Source organism: Halictus rubicundus, unplaced genomic scaffold (assembly GCF_050948215.1).
Source record: "Halictus rubicundus isolate RS-2024b unplaced genomic scaffold, iyHalRubi1_principal scaffold0956, whole genome shotgun sequence".
NCBI classification, from domain to species: domain Eukaryota; kingdom Metazoa; phylum Arthropoda; class Insecta; order Hymenoptera; family Halictidae; genus Halictus; species Halictus rubicundus.
This window is the reverse complement of record NW_027489497.1, coordinates 4,512-17,500: the sequence shown is the minus strand read 5'-3', so window position 1 is coordinate 17,500 and position 12,989 is coordinate 4,512.

Genomic DNA, 12,989 nt, shown 5'->3' with positions numbered 1-12,989 from the left:
CGCCGTTTACCCGTGCAATTTGTAGAACAGAATGTAGTACGGCCGGGTGTCACTCGGATCGCTAATAACTCGGTAAACACGCTTCCTAGTCGTTTGTCATCGCGATACATGCTATCGTAGAGAAAAAAAAAGATAGAGACAGAAGGAATCTCGTCAATCCAACGCTGCGGTACGCATAGACCTTCGGGGATACACTAACTAACAATACGGAGCATCATTTCCAACCGCCGTTTACCCGTGCAATTTGTAGAACAGAATGTAGTACGGCCGGGTGTCACCCTACTCAAGTCCATTATTTGCTAATAACTCGATAAATAATAATTGTAGCGAGTTTGGTGTTATGATATATATTGTTAGAAACCGTCTATATTACAGTGATATCACGTCGAAAATCGTCTAGGACCGATAGGGAAAAAGTTTCCTCTTGGCGGTGGGACTTAGAAAAATTTTCGTCGAACGTCCGACGGAGTAGCACATCCGTCCATTATTTGCTAATAACTCGATAAATAATAATTGTAGCGAGTTTGGTGTTATGATATATATTGTTAGAAACCGTCTATATTACAGTGATATCACGTCGAAAATCGTCTAGGACCGATACGGAAAAAGTTTCCTCTTGGCGGTGGGACTTAGAAAAATTTCCAGAGTTTTGTCGACGGAGTAGCACATCCGTCCATTATTTGCTAATAACTCGATAAATAATAATTGTAGCGAGTTTGGTGTTATGATATATATTGTTAGAAACCGTCTATATTACAGTGATATCACGTCGAAAATCGTCTAGGACCGATAGGGAAAAAGTTTCCTCTTGGCGGTGGGACTTAGAAAAATTTCCAGAGTTTTGTCGACGGAGTAGCACATCCGTCCATTATTTGCTAATAACTCGATAAATAATAATTGTAGCGAGTTTGGTGTTATGATATATATTGTTAGAAACCGTCTATATTACAGTGATATCACGTCGAAAATCGTCTAGGACCGATAGGGAAAAAGTTTCCTCTTGGCGGTGGGACTTAGAAAAATTTTCGTCGAACGTCCGACGGAGTAGCACATCCGTCCATTATTTGCTAATAACTCGATAAATAATAATTGTAGCGAGTTTGGTGTTATGATATATATTGTTAGAAACCGTCTATATTACAGTGATATCACGTCGAAAATCGTCTAGGACCGATACGGAAAAAGTTTCCTCTTGGCGGTGGGACTTAGAAAAATTTTCGTCGAACGTCCGACGGAGTAGCACATCCGTCCATTATTTGCTAATAACTCGATAAATAATAATTGTAGCGAGTTTGGTGTTATGATATATATTGTTAGAAACCGTCTATATTACAGTGATATCACGTCGAAAATCGTCTAGGACCGATAGGGAAAAAGTTTCCTCTTGGCGGTGGGACTTAGAAAAATTTTCGTCGAACGTCCGACGGAGTAGCACATCCGTCCATTATTTGCTAATAACTCGATAAATAATAATTGTAGCGAGTTTGGTGTTATGATATATATTGTTAGAAACCGTCTATATTACAGTGATATCACGTCGAAAATCGTCTAGGACCGATAGGGAAAAAGTTTCCTCTTGGCGGTGGGACTTAGAAAAATTTCCAGAGTTTTGTCGACGGAGTAGCACATCCGTCCATTATTTGCTAATAACTCGATAAATAATAATTGTAGCGAGTTTGGTGTTATGATATATATTGTTAGAAACCGTCTATATTACAGTGATATCACGTCGAAAATCGTCTAGGACCGATACGGAAAAAGTTTCCTCTTAGCGGTGGGACTTAGAAAAATTTCCAGAGTTTTGTCGACGGAGTAGCACATCCGTCCATTATTTGCTAATAACTCGATAAATAATAATTGTAGCGAGTTTGGTGTTATGATATATATTGTTAGAAACCGTCTATATTACAGTGATATCACGTCGAAAATCGTCTAGGACCGATACGGAAAAAGTTTCCTCTTAGCGGTGGGACTTAGAAAAATTTCCAGAGTTTTGTCGACGGAGTAGCACATCCGTCCATTATTTGCTAATAACTCGATAAATAATAATTGTAGCGAGTTTGGTGTTATGATACATATTGTTAGAAACCGTCTATATTACAGTGATATCACGTCGAAAATCGTCTAGGACCGATACGGAAAAAGTTTCCTCTTAGCGGTGGGACTTAGAAAAATTTTCGTCGAACGTCCGACGGAGTAGCACATCCGTCCATTATTTGCTAATAACTCGATAAATAATAATTGTAGCGAGTTTGGTGTTATGATATATATTGTTAGAAACCGTCTATATTACAGTGATATCACGTCGAAAATCGTCTAGGACCGATACGGAAAAAGTTTCCTCTTGGCGGTGGGACTTAGAAAAATTTTCGTCGAACGTCCGACGGAGTAGCACATCCGTCCATTATTTGCTAATAACTCGATAAATAATAATTGTAGCGAGTTTGGTGTTATGATATATATTGTTAGAAACCGTCTATATTACAGTGATATCACGTCGAAAATCGTCTAGGACCGATAGGGAAAAAGTTTCCTCTTGGCGGTGGGACTTAGAAAAATTTTCGTCGAACGTCCGACGGAGTAGCACATCCGTCCATTATTTGCTAATAACTCGATAAATAATAATTGTAGCGAGTTTGGTGTTATGATATATATTGTTAGAAACCGTCTATATTACAGTGATATCACGTCGAAAATCGTCTAGGACCGATAGGGAAAAAGTTTCCTCTTGGCGGTGGGACTTAGAAAAATTTCCAGAGTTTTGTCGACGGAGTAGCACATCCGTCCATTATTTGCTAATAACTCGATAAATAATAATTGTAGCGAGTTTGGTGTTATGATATATATTGTTAGAAACCGTCTATATTACAGTGATATCACGTCGAAAATCGTCTAGGACCGATACGGAAAAAGTTTCCTCTTAGCGGTGGGACTTAGAAAAATTTCCAGAGTTTTGTCGACGGAGTAGCACATCCGTCCATTATTTGCTAATAACTCGATAAATAATAATTGTAGCGAGTTTGGTGTTATGATATATATTGTTAGAAACCGTCTATATTACAGTGATATCACGTCGAAAATCGTCTAGGACCGATAGGGAAAAAGTTTCCTCTTGGCGGTGGGACTTAGAAAAATTTCCAGAGTTTTGTCGACGGAGTAGCACATCCGTCCATTATTTGCTAATAACTCGATAAATAATAATTGTAGCGAGTTTGGTGTTATGATATATATTGTTAGAAACCGTCTATATTACAGTGATATCACGTCGAAAATCGTCTAGGACCGATACGGAAAAAGTTTCCTCTTGGCGGTGGGACTTAGAAAAATTTCCAGAGTTTTGTCGACGGAGTAGCACATCCGTCCATTATTTGCTAATAACTCGATAAATAATAATTGTAGCGAGTTTGGTGTTATGATATATATTGTTAGAAACCGTCTATATTACAGTGATATCACGTCGAAAATCGTCTAGGACCGATAGGGAAAAAGTTTCCTCTTGGCGGTGGGACTTAGAAAAATTTCCAGAGTTTTGTCGACGGAGTAGCACATCCGTCCATTATTTGCTAATAACTCGATAAATAATAATTGTAGCGAGTTTGGTGTTATGATATATATTGTTAGAAACCGTCTATATTACAGTGATATCACGTCGAAAATCGTCTAGGACCGATAGGGAAAAAGTTTCCTCTTGGCGGTGGGACTTAGAAAAATTTTCGTCGAACGTCCGACGGAGTAGCACATCCGTCCATTATTTGCTAATAACTCGATAAATAATAATTGTAGCGAGTTTGGTGTTATGATATATATTGTTAGAAACCGTCTATATTACAGTGATATCACGTCGAAAATCGTCTAGGACCGATACGGAAAAAGTTTCCTCTTGGCGGTGGGACTTAGAAAAATTTTCGTCGAACGTCCGACGGAGTAGCACATCCGTCCATTATTTGCTAATAACTCGATAAATAATAATTGTAGCGAGTTTGGTGTTATGATATATATTGTTAGAAACCGTCTATATTACAGTGATATCACGTCGAAAATCGTCTAGGACCGATACGGAAAAAGTTTCCTCTTAGCGGTGGGACTTAGAAAAATTTCCAGAGTTTTGTCGACGGAGTAGCACATCCGTCCATTATTTGCTAATAACTCGATAAATAATAATTGTAGCGAGTTTGGTGTTATGATATATATTGTTAGAAACCGTCTATATTACAGTGATATCACGTCGAAAATCGTCTAGGACCGATAGGGAAAAAGTTTCCTCTTGGCGGTGGGACTTAGAAAAATTTCCAGAGTTTTGTCGACGGAGTAGCACATCCGTCCATTATTTGCTAATAACTCGATAAATAATAATTGTAGCGAGTTTGGTGTTATGATATATATTGTTAGAAACCGTCTATATTACAGTGATATCACGTCGAAAATCGTCTAGGACCGATACGGAAAAAGTTTCCTCTTGGCGGTGGGACTTAGAAAAATTTCCAGAGTTTTGTCGACGGAGTAGCACATCCGTCCATTATTTGCTAATAACTCGATAAATAATAATTGTAGCGAGTTTGGTGTTATGATATATATTGTTAGAAACCGTCTATATTACAGTGATATCACGTCGAAAATCGTCTAGGACCGATAGGGAAAAAGTTTCCTCTTGGCGGTGGGACTTAGAAAAATTTCCAGAGTTTTGTCGACGGAGTAGCACATCCGTCCATTATTTGCTAATAACTCGATAAATAATAATTGTAGCGAGTTTGGTGTTATGATATATATTGTTAGAAACCGTCTATATTACAGTGATATCACGTCGAAAATCGTCTAGGACCGATAGGGAAAAAGTTTCCTCTTGGCGGTGGGACTTAGAAAAATTTTCGTCGAACGTCCGACGGAGTAGCACATCCGTCCATTATTTGCTAATAACTCGATAAATAATAATTGTAGCGAGTTTGGTGTTATGATATATATTGTTAGAAACCGTCTATATTACAGTGATATCACGTCGAAAATCGTCTAGGACCGATACGGAAAAAGTTTCCTCTTGGCGGTGGGACTTAGAAAAATTTTCGTCGAACGTCCGACGGAGTAGCACATCCGTCCATTATTTGCTAATAACTCGATAAATAATAATTGTAGCGAGTTTGGTGTTATGATATATATTGTTAGAAACCGTCTATATTACAGTGATATCACGTCGAAAATCGTCTAGGACCGATAGGGAAAAAGTTTCCTCTTGGCGGTGGGACTTAGAAAAATTTCCAGAGTTTTGTCGACGGAGTAGCACATCCGTCCATTATTTGCTAATAACTCGATAAATAATAATTGTAGCGAGTTTGGTGTTATGATATATATTGTTAGAAACCGTCTATATTACAGTGATATCACGTCGAAAATCGTCTAGGACCGATAGGGAAAAAGTTTCCTCTTGGCGGTGGGACTTAGAAAAATTTTCGTCGAACGTCCGACGGAGTAGCACATCCGTCCATTATTTGCTAATAACTCGATAAATAATAATTGTAGCGAGTTTGGTGTTATGATATATATTGTTAGAAACCGTCTATATTACAGTGATATCACGTCGAAAATCGTCTAGGACCGATACGGAAAAAGTTTCCTCTTAGCGGTGGGACTTAGAAAAATTTCCAGAGTTTTGTCGACGGAGTAGCACATCCGTCCATTATTTGCTAATAACTCGATAAATAATAATTGTAGCGAGTTTGGTGTTATGATACATATTGTTAGAAACCGTCTATATTACAGTGATATCACGTCGAAAATCGTCTAGGACCGATACGGAAAAAGTTTCCTCTTAGCGGTGGGACTTAGAAAAATTTTCGTCGAACGTCCGACGGAGTAGCACATCCGTCCATTATTTGCTAATAACTCGATAAATAATAATTGTAGCGAGTTTGGTGTTATGATATATATTGTTAGAAACCGTCTATATTACAGTGATATCACGTCGAAAATCGTCTAGGACCGATACGGAAAAAGTTTCCTCTTGGCGGTGGGACTTAGAAAAATTTTCGTCGAACGTCCGACGGAGTAGCACATCCGTCCATTATTTGCTAATAACTCGATAAATAATAATTGTAGCGAGTTTGGTGTTATGATATATATTGTTAGAAACCGTCTATATTACAGTGATATCACGTCGAAAATCGTCTAGGACCGATAGGGAAAAAGTTTCCTCTTGGCGGTGGGACTTAGAAAAATTTTCGTCGAACGTCCGACGGAGTAGCACATCCGTCCATTATTTGCTAATAACTCGATAAATAATAATTGTAGCGAGTTTGGTGTTATGATATATATTGTTAGAAACCGTCTATATTACAGTGATATCACGTCGAAAATCGTCTAGGACCGATACGGAAAAAGTTTCCTCTTGGCGGTGGGACTTAGAAAAATTTTCGTCGAACGTCCGACGGAGTAGCACATCCGTCCATTATTTGCTAATAACTCGATAAATAATAATTGTAGCGAGTTTGGTGTTATGATATATATTGTTAGAAACCGTCTATATTACAGTGATATCACGTCGAAAATCGTCTAGGACCGATAGGGAAAAAGTTTCCTCTTGGCGGTGGGACTTAGAAAAATTTTCGTCGAACGTCCGACGGAGTAGCACATCCGTCCATTATTTGCTAATAACTCGATAAATAATAATTGTAGCGAGTTTGGTGTTATGATATATATTGTTAGAAACCGTCTATATTACAGTGATATCACGTCGAAAATCGTCTAGGACCGATAGGGAAAAAGTTTCCTCTTGGCGGTGGGACTTAGAAAAATTTCCAGAGTTTTGTCGACGGAGTAGCACATCCGTCCATTATTTGCTAATAACTCGATAAATAATAATTGTAGCGAGTTTGGTGTTATGATATATATTGTTAGAAACCGTCTATATTACAGTGATATCACGTCGAAAATCGTCTAGGACCGATACGGAAAAAGTTTCCTCTTAGCGGTGGGACTTAGAAAAATTTCCAGAGTTTTGTCGACGGAGTAGCACATCCGTCCATTATTTGCTAATAACTCGATAAATAATAATTGTAGCGAGTTTGGTGTTATGATATATATTGTTAGAAACCGTCTATATTACAGTGATATCACGTCGAAAATCGTCTAGGACCGATAGGGAAAAAGTTTCCTCTTGGCGGTGGGACTTAGAAAAATTTCCAGAGTTTTGTCGACGGAGTAGCACATCCGTCCATTATTTGCTAATAACTCGATAAATAATAATTGTAGCGAGTTTGGTGTTATGATATATATTGTTAGAAACCGTCTATATTACAGTGATATCACGTCGAAAATCGTCTAGGACCGATACGGAAAAAGTTTCCTCTTGGCGGTGGGACTTAGAAAAATTTCCAGAGTTTTGTCGACGGAGTAGCACATCCGTCCATTATTTGCTAATAACTCGATAAATAATAATTGTAGCGAGTTTGGTGTTATGATATATATTGTTAGAAACCGTCTATATTACAGTGATATCACGTCGAAAATCGTCTAGGACCGATAGGGAAAAAGTTTCCTCTTGGCGGTGGGACTTAGAAAAATTTCCAGAGTTTTGTCGACGGAGTAGCACATCCGTCCATTATTTGCTAATAACTCGATAAATAATAATTGTAGCGAGTTTGGTGTTATGATATATATTGTTAGAAACCGTCTATATTACAGTGATATCACGTCGAAAATCGTCTAGGACCGATAGGGAAAAAGTTTCCTCTTGGCGGTGGGACTTAGAAAAATTTTCGTCGAACGTCCGACGGAGTAGCACATCCGTCCATTATTTGCTAATAACTCGATAAATAATAATTGTAGCGAGTTTGGTGTTATGATATATATTGTTAGAAACCGTCTATATTACAGTGATATCACGTCGAAAATCGTCTAGGACCGATACGGAAAAAGTTTCCTCTTGGCGGTGGGACTTAGAAAAATTTTCGTCGAACGTCCGACGGAGTAGCACATCCGTCCATTATTTGCTAATAACTCGATAAATAATAATTGTAGCGAGTTTGGTGTTATGATATATATTGTTAGAAACCGTCTATATTACAGTGATATCACGTCGAAAATCGTCTAGGACCGATACGGAAAAAGTTTCCTCTTAGCGGTGGGACTTAGAAAAATTTCCAGAGTTTTGTCGACGGAGTAGCACATCCGTCCATTATTTGCTAATAACTCGATAAATAATAATTGTAGCGAGTTTGGTGTTATGATATATATTGTTAGAAACCGTCTATATTACAGTGATATCACGTCGAAAATCGTCTAGGACCGATAGGGAAAAAGTTTCCTCTTGGCGGTGGGACTTAGAAAAATTTCCAGAGTTTTGTCGACGGAGTAGCACATCCGTCCATTATTTGCTAATAACTCGATAAATAATAATTGTAGCGAGTTTGGTGTTATGATATATATTGTTAGAAACCGTCTATATTACAGTGATATCACGTCGAAAATCGTCTAGGACCGATACGGAAAAAGTTTCCTCTTAGCGGTGGGACTTAGAAAAATTTCCAGAGTTTTGTCGACGGAGTAGCACATCCGTCCATTATTTGCTAATAACTCGATAAATAATAATTGTAGCGAGTTTGGTGTTATGATATATATTGTTAGAAACCGTCTATATTACAGTGATATCACGTCGAAAATCGTCTAGGACCGATAGGGAAAAAGTTTCCTCTTGGCGGTGGGACTTAGAAAAATTTCCAGAGTTTTGTCGACGGAGTAGCACATCCGTCCATTATTTGCTAATAACTCGATAAATAATAATTGTAGCGAGTTTGGTGTTATGATATATATTGTTAGAAACCGTCTATATTACAGTGATATCACGTCGAAAATCGTCTAGGACCGATAGGGAAAAAGTTTCCTCTTGGCGGTGGGACTTAGAAAAATTTCCAGAGTTTTGTCGACGGAGTAGCACATCCGTCCATTATTTGCTAATAACTCGATAAATAATAATTGTAGCGAGTTTGGTGTTATGATATATATTGTTAGAAACCGTCTATATTACAGTGATATCACGTCGAAAATCGTCTAGGACCGATAGGGAAAAAGTTTCCTCTTGGCGGTGGGACTTAGAAAAATTTTCGTCGAACGTCCGACGGAGTAGCACATCCGTCCATTATTTGCTAATAACTCGATAAATAATAATTGTAGCGAGTTTGGTGTTATGATATATATTGTTAGAAACCGTCTATATTACAGTGATATCACGTCGAAAATCGTCTAGGACCGATACGGAAAAAGTTTCCTCTTAGCGGTGGGACTTAGAAAAATTTCCAGAGTTTTGTCGACGGAGTAGCACATCCGTCCATTATTTGCTAATAACTCGATAAATAATAATTGTAGCGAGTTTGGTGTTATGATACATATTGTTAGAAACCGTCTATATTACAGTGATATCACGTCGAAAATCGTCTAGGACCGATACGGAAAAAGTTTCCTCTTAGCGGTGGGACTTAGAAAAATTTTCGTCGAACGTCCGACGGAGTAGCACATCCGTCCATTATTTGCTAATAACTCGATAAATAATAATTGTAGCGAGTTTGGTGTTATGATATATATTGTTAGAAACCGTCTATATTACAGTGATATCACGTCGAAAATCGTCTAGGACCGATACGGAAAAAGTTTCCTCTTGGCGGTGGGACTTAGAAAAATTTTCGTCGAACGTCCGACGGAGTAGCACATCCGTCCATTATTTGCTAATAACTCGATAAATAATAATTGTAGCGAGTTTGGTGTTATGATATATATTGTTAGAAACCGTCTATATTACAGTGATATCACGTCGAAAATCGTCTAGGACCGATAGGGAAAAAGTTTCCTCTTGGCGGTGGGACTTAGAAAAATTTTCGTCGAACGTCCGACGGAGTAGCACATCCGTCCATTATTTGCTAATAACTCGATAAATAATAATTGTAGCGAGTTTGGTGTTATGATATATATTGTTAGAAACCGTCTATATTACAGTGATATCACGTCGAAAATCGTCTAGGACCGATAGGGAAAAAGTTTCCTCTTGGCGGTGGGACTTAGAAAAATTTCCAGAGTTTTGTCGACGGAGTAGCACATCCGTCCATTATTTGCTAATAACTCGATAAATAATAATTGTAGCGAGTTTGGTGTTATGATATATATTGTTAGAAACCGTCTATATTACAGTGATATCACGTCGAAAATCGTCTAGGACCGATACGGAAAAAGTTTCCTCTTAGCGGTGGGACTTAGAAAAATTTCCAGAGTTTTGTCGACGGAGTAGCACATCCGTCCATTATTTGCTAATAACTCGATAAATAATAATTGTAGCGAGTTTGGTGTTATGATATATATTGTTAGAAACCGTCTATATTACAGTGATATCACGTCGAAAATCGTCTAGGACCGATAGGGAAAAAGTTTCCTCTTGGCGGTGGGACTTAGAAAAATTTCCAGAGTTTTGTCGACGGAGTAGCACATCCGTCCATTATTTGCTAATAACTCGATAAATAATAATTGTAGCGAGTTTGGTGTTATGATATATATTGTTAGAAACCGTCTATATTACAGTGATATCACGTCGAAAATCGTCTAGGACCGATACGGAAAAAGTTTCCTCTTGGCGGTGGGACTTAGAAAAATTTCCAGAGTTTTGTCGACGGAGTAGCACATCCGTCCATTATTTGCTAATAACTCGATAAATAATAATTGTAGCGAGTTTGGTGTTATGATATATATTGTTAGAAACCGTCTATATTACAGTGATATCACGTCGAAAATCGTCTAGGACCGATAGGGAAAAAGTTTCCTCTTGGCGGTGGGACTTAGAAAAATTTCCAGAGTTTTGTCGACGGAGTAGCACATCCGTCCATTATTTGCTAATAACTCGATAAATAATAATTGTAGCGAGTTTGGTGTTATGATATATATTGTTAGAAACCGTCTATATTACAGTGATATCACGTCGAAAATCGTCTAGGACCGATAGGGAAAAAGTTTCCTCTTGGCGGTGGGACTTAGAAAAATTTTCGTCGAACGTCCGACGGAGTAGCACATCCGTCCATTATTTGCTAATAACTCGATAAATAATAATTGTAGCGAGTTTGGTGTTATGATATATATTGTTAGAAACCGTCTATATTACAGTGATATCACGTCGAAAATCGTCTAGGACCGATACGGAAAAAGTTTCCTCTTGGCGGTGGGACTTAGAAAAATTTTCGTCGAACGTCCGACGGAGTAGCACATCCGTCCATTATTTGCTAATAACTCGATAAATAATAATTGTAGCGAGTTTGGTGTTATGATATATATTGTTAGAAACCGTCTATATTACAGTGATATCACGTCGAAAATCGTCTAGGACCGATACGGAAAAAGTTTCCTCTTAGCGGTGGGACTTAGAAAAATTTCCAGAGTTTTGTCGACGGAGTAGCACATCCGTCCATTATTTGCTAATAACTCGATAAATAATAATTGTAGCGAGTTTGGTGTTATGATATATATTGTTAGAAACCGTCTATATTACAGTGATATCACGTCGAAAATCGTCTAGGACCGATAGGGAAAAAGTTTCCTCTTGGCGGTGGGACTTAGAAAAATTTCCAGAGTTTTGTCGACGGAGTAGCACATCCGTCCATTATTTGCTAATAACTCGATAAATAATAATTGTAGCGAGTTTGGTGTTATGATATATATTGTTAGAAACCGTCTATATTACAGTGATATCACGTCGAAAATCGTCTAGGACCGATAGGGAAAAAGTTTCCTCTTGGCGGTGGGACTTAGAAAAATTTCCAGAGTTTTGTCGACGGAGTAGCACATCCGTCCATTATTTGCTAATAACTCGATAAATAATAATTGTAGCGAGTTTGGTGTTATGATATATATTGTTAGAAACCGTCTATATTACAGTGATATCACGTCGAAAATCGTCTAGGACCGATAGGGAAAAAGTTTCCTCTTGGCGGTGGGACTTAGAAAAATTTCCAGAGTTTTGTCGACGGAGTAGCACATCCGTCCATTATTTGCTAATAACTCGATAAATAATAATTGTAGCGAGTTTGGTGTTATGATATATATTGTTAGAAACCGTCTATATTACAGTGATATCACGTCGAAAATCGTCTAGGACCGATAGGGAAAAAGTTTCCTCTTGGCGGTGGGACTTAGAAAAATTTCCAGAGTTTTGTCGACGGAGTAGCACATCCGTCCATTATTTGCTAATAACTCGATAAATAATAATTGTAGCGAGTTTGGTGTTATGATATATATTGTTAGAAACCGTCTATATTACAGTGATATCACGTCGAAAATCGTCTAGGACCGATACGGAAAAAGTTTCCTCTTAGCGGTGGGACTTAGAAAAATTTCCAGAGTTTTGTCGACGGAGTAGCACATCCGTCCATTATTTGCTAATAACTCGATAAATAATAATTGTAGCGAGTTTGGTGTTATGATATATATTGTTAGAAACCGTCTATATTACAGTGATATCACGTCGAAAATCGTCTAGGACCGATAGGGAAAAAGTTTCCTCTTGGCGGTGGGACTTAGAAAAATTTCCAGAGTTTTGTCGACGGAGTAGCACATCCGTCCATTATTTGCTAATAACTCGATAAATAATAATTGTAGCGAGTTTGGTGTTATGATATATATTGTTAGAAACCGTCTATATTACAGTGATATCACGTCGAAAATCGTCTAGGACCGATACGGAAAAAGTTTCCTCTTGGCGGTGGGGACTTAGAAAAATTTCCAGAGTTTTGTCGACGGAGTAGCACATCCGTCCATTATTTGCTATAACTCGATAAATAATAATTGTAGCGAGTTTGGTGTTATGATATATATTGTTAGAAACCGTCTATATTACAGTGATATCACGTCGAAAATCGTCTAGGACCGATAGGGAAAAAGTTTCCTCTTGGCGGTGGGACTTAGAAAAATTTCCAGAGTTTTGTCGACGGAGTAGCACATCCGTCCATTATTTGCTAATAACTCGATAAATA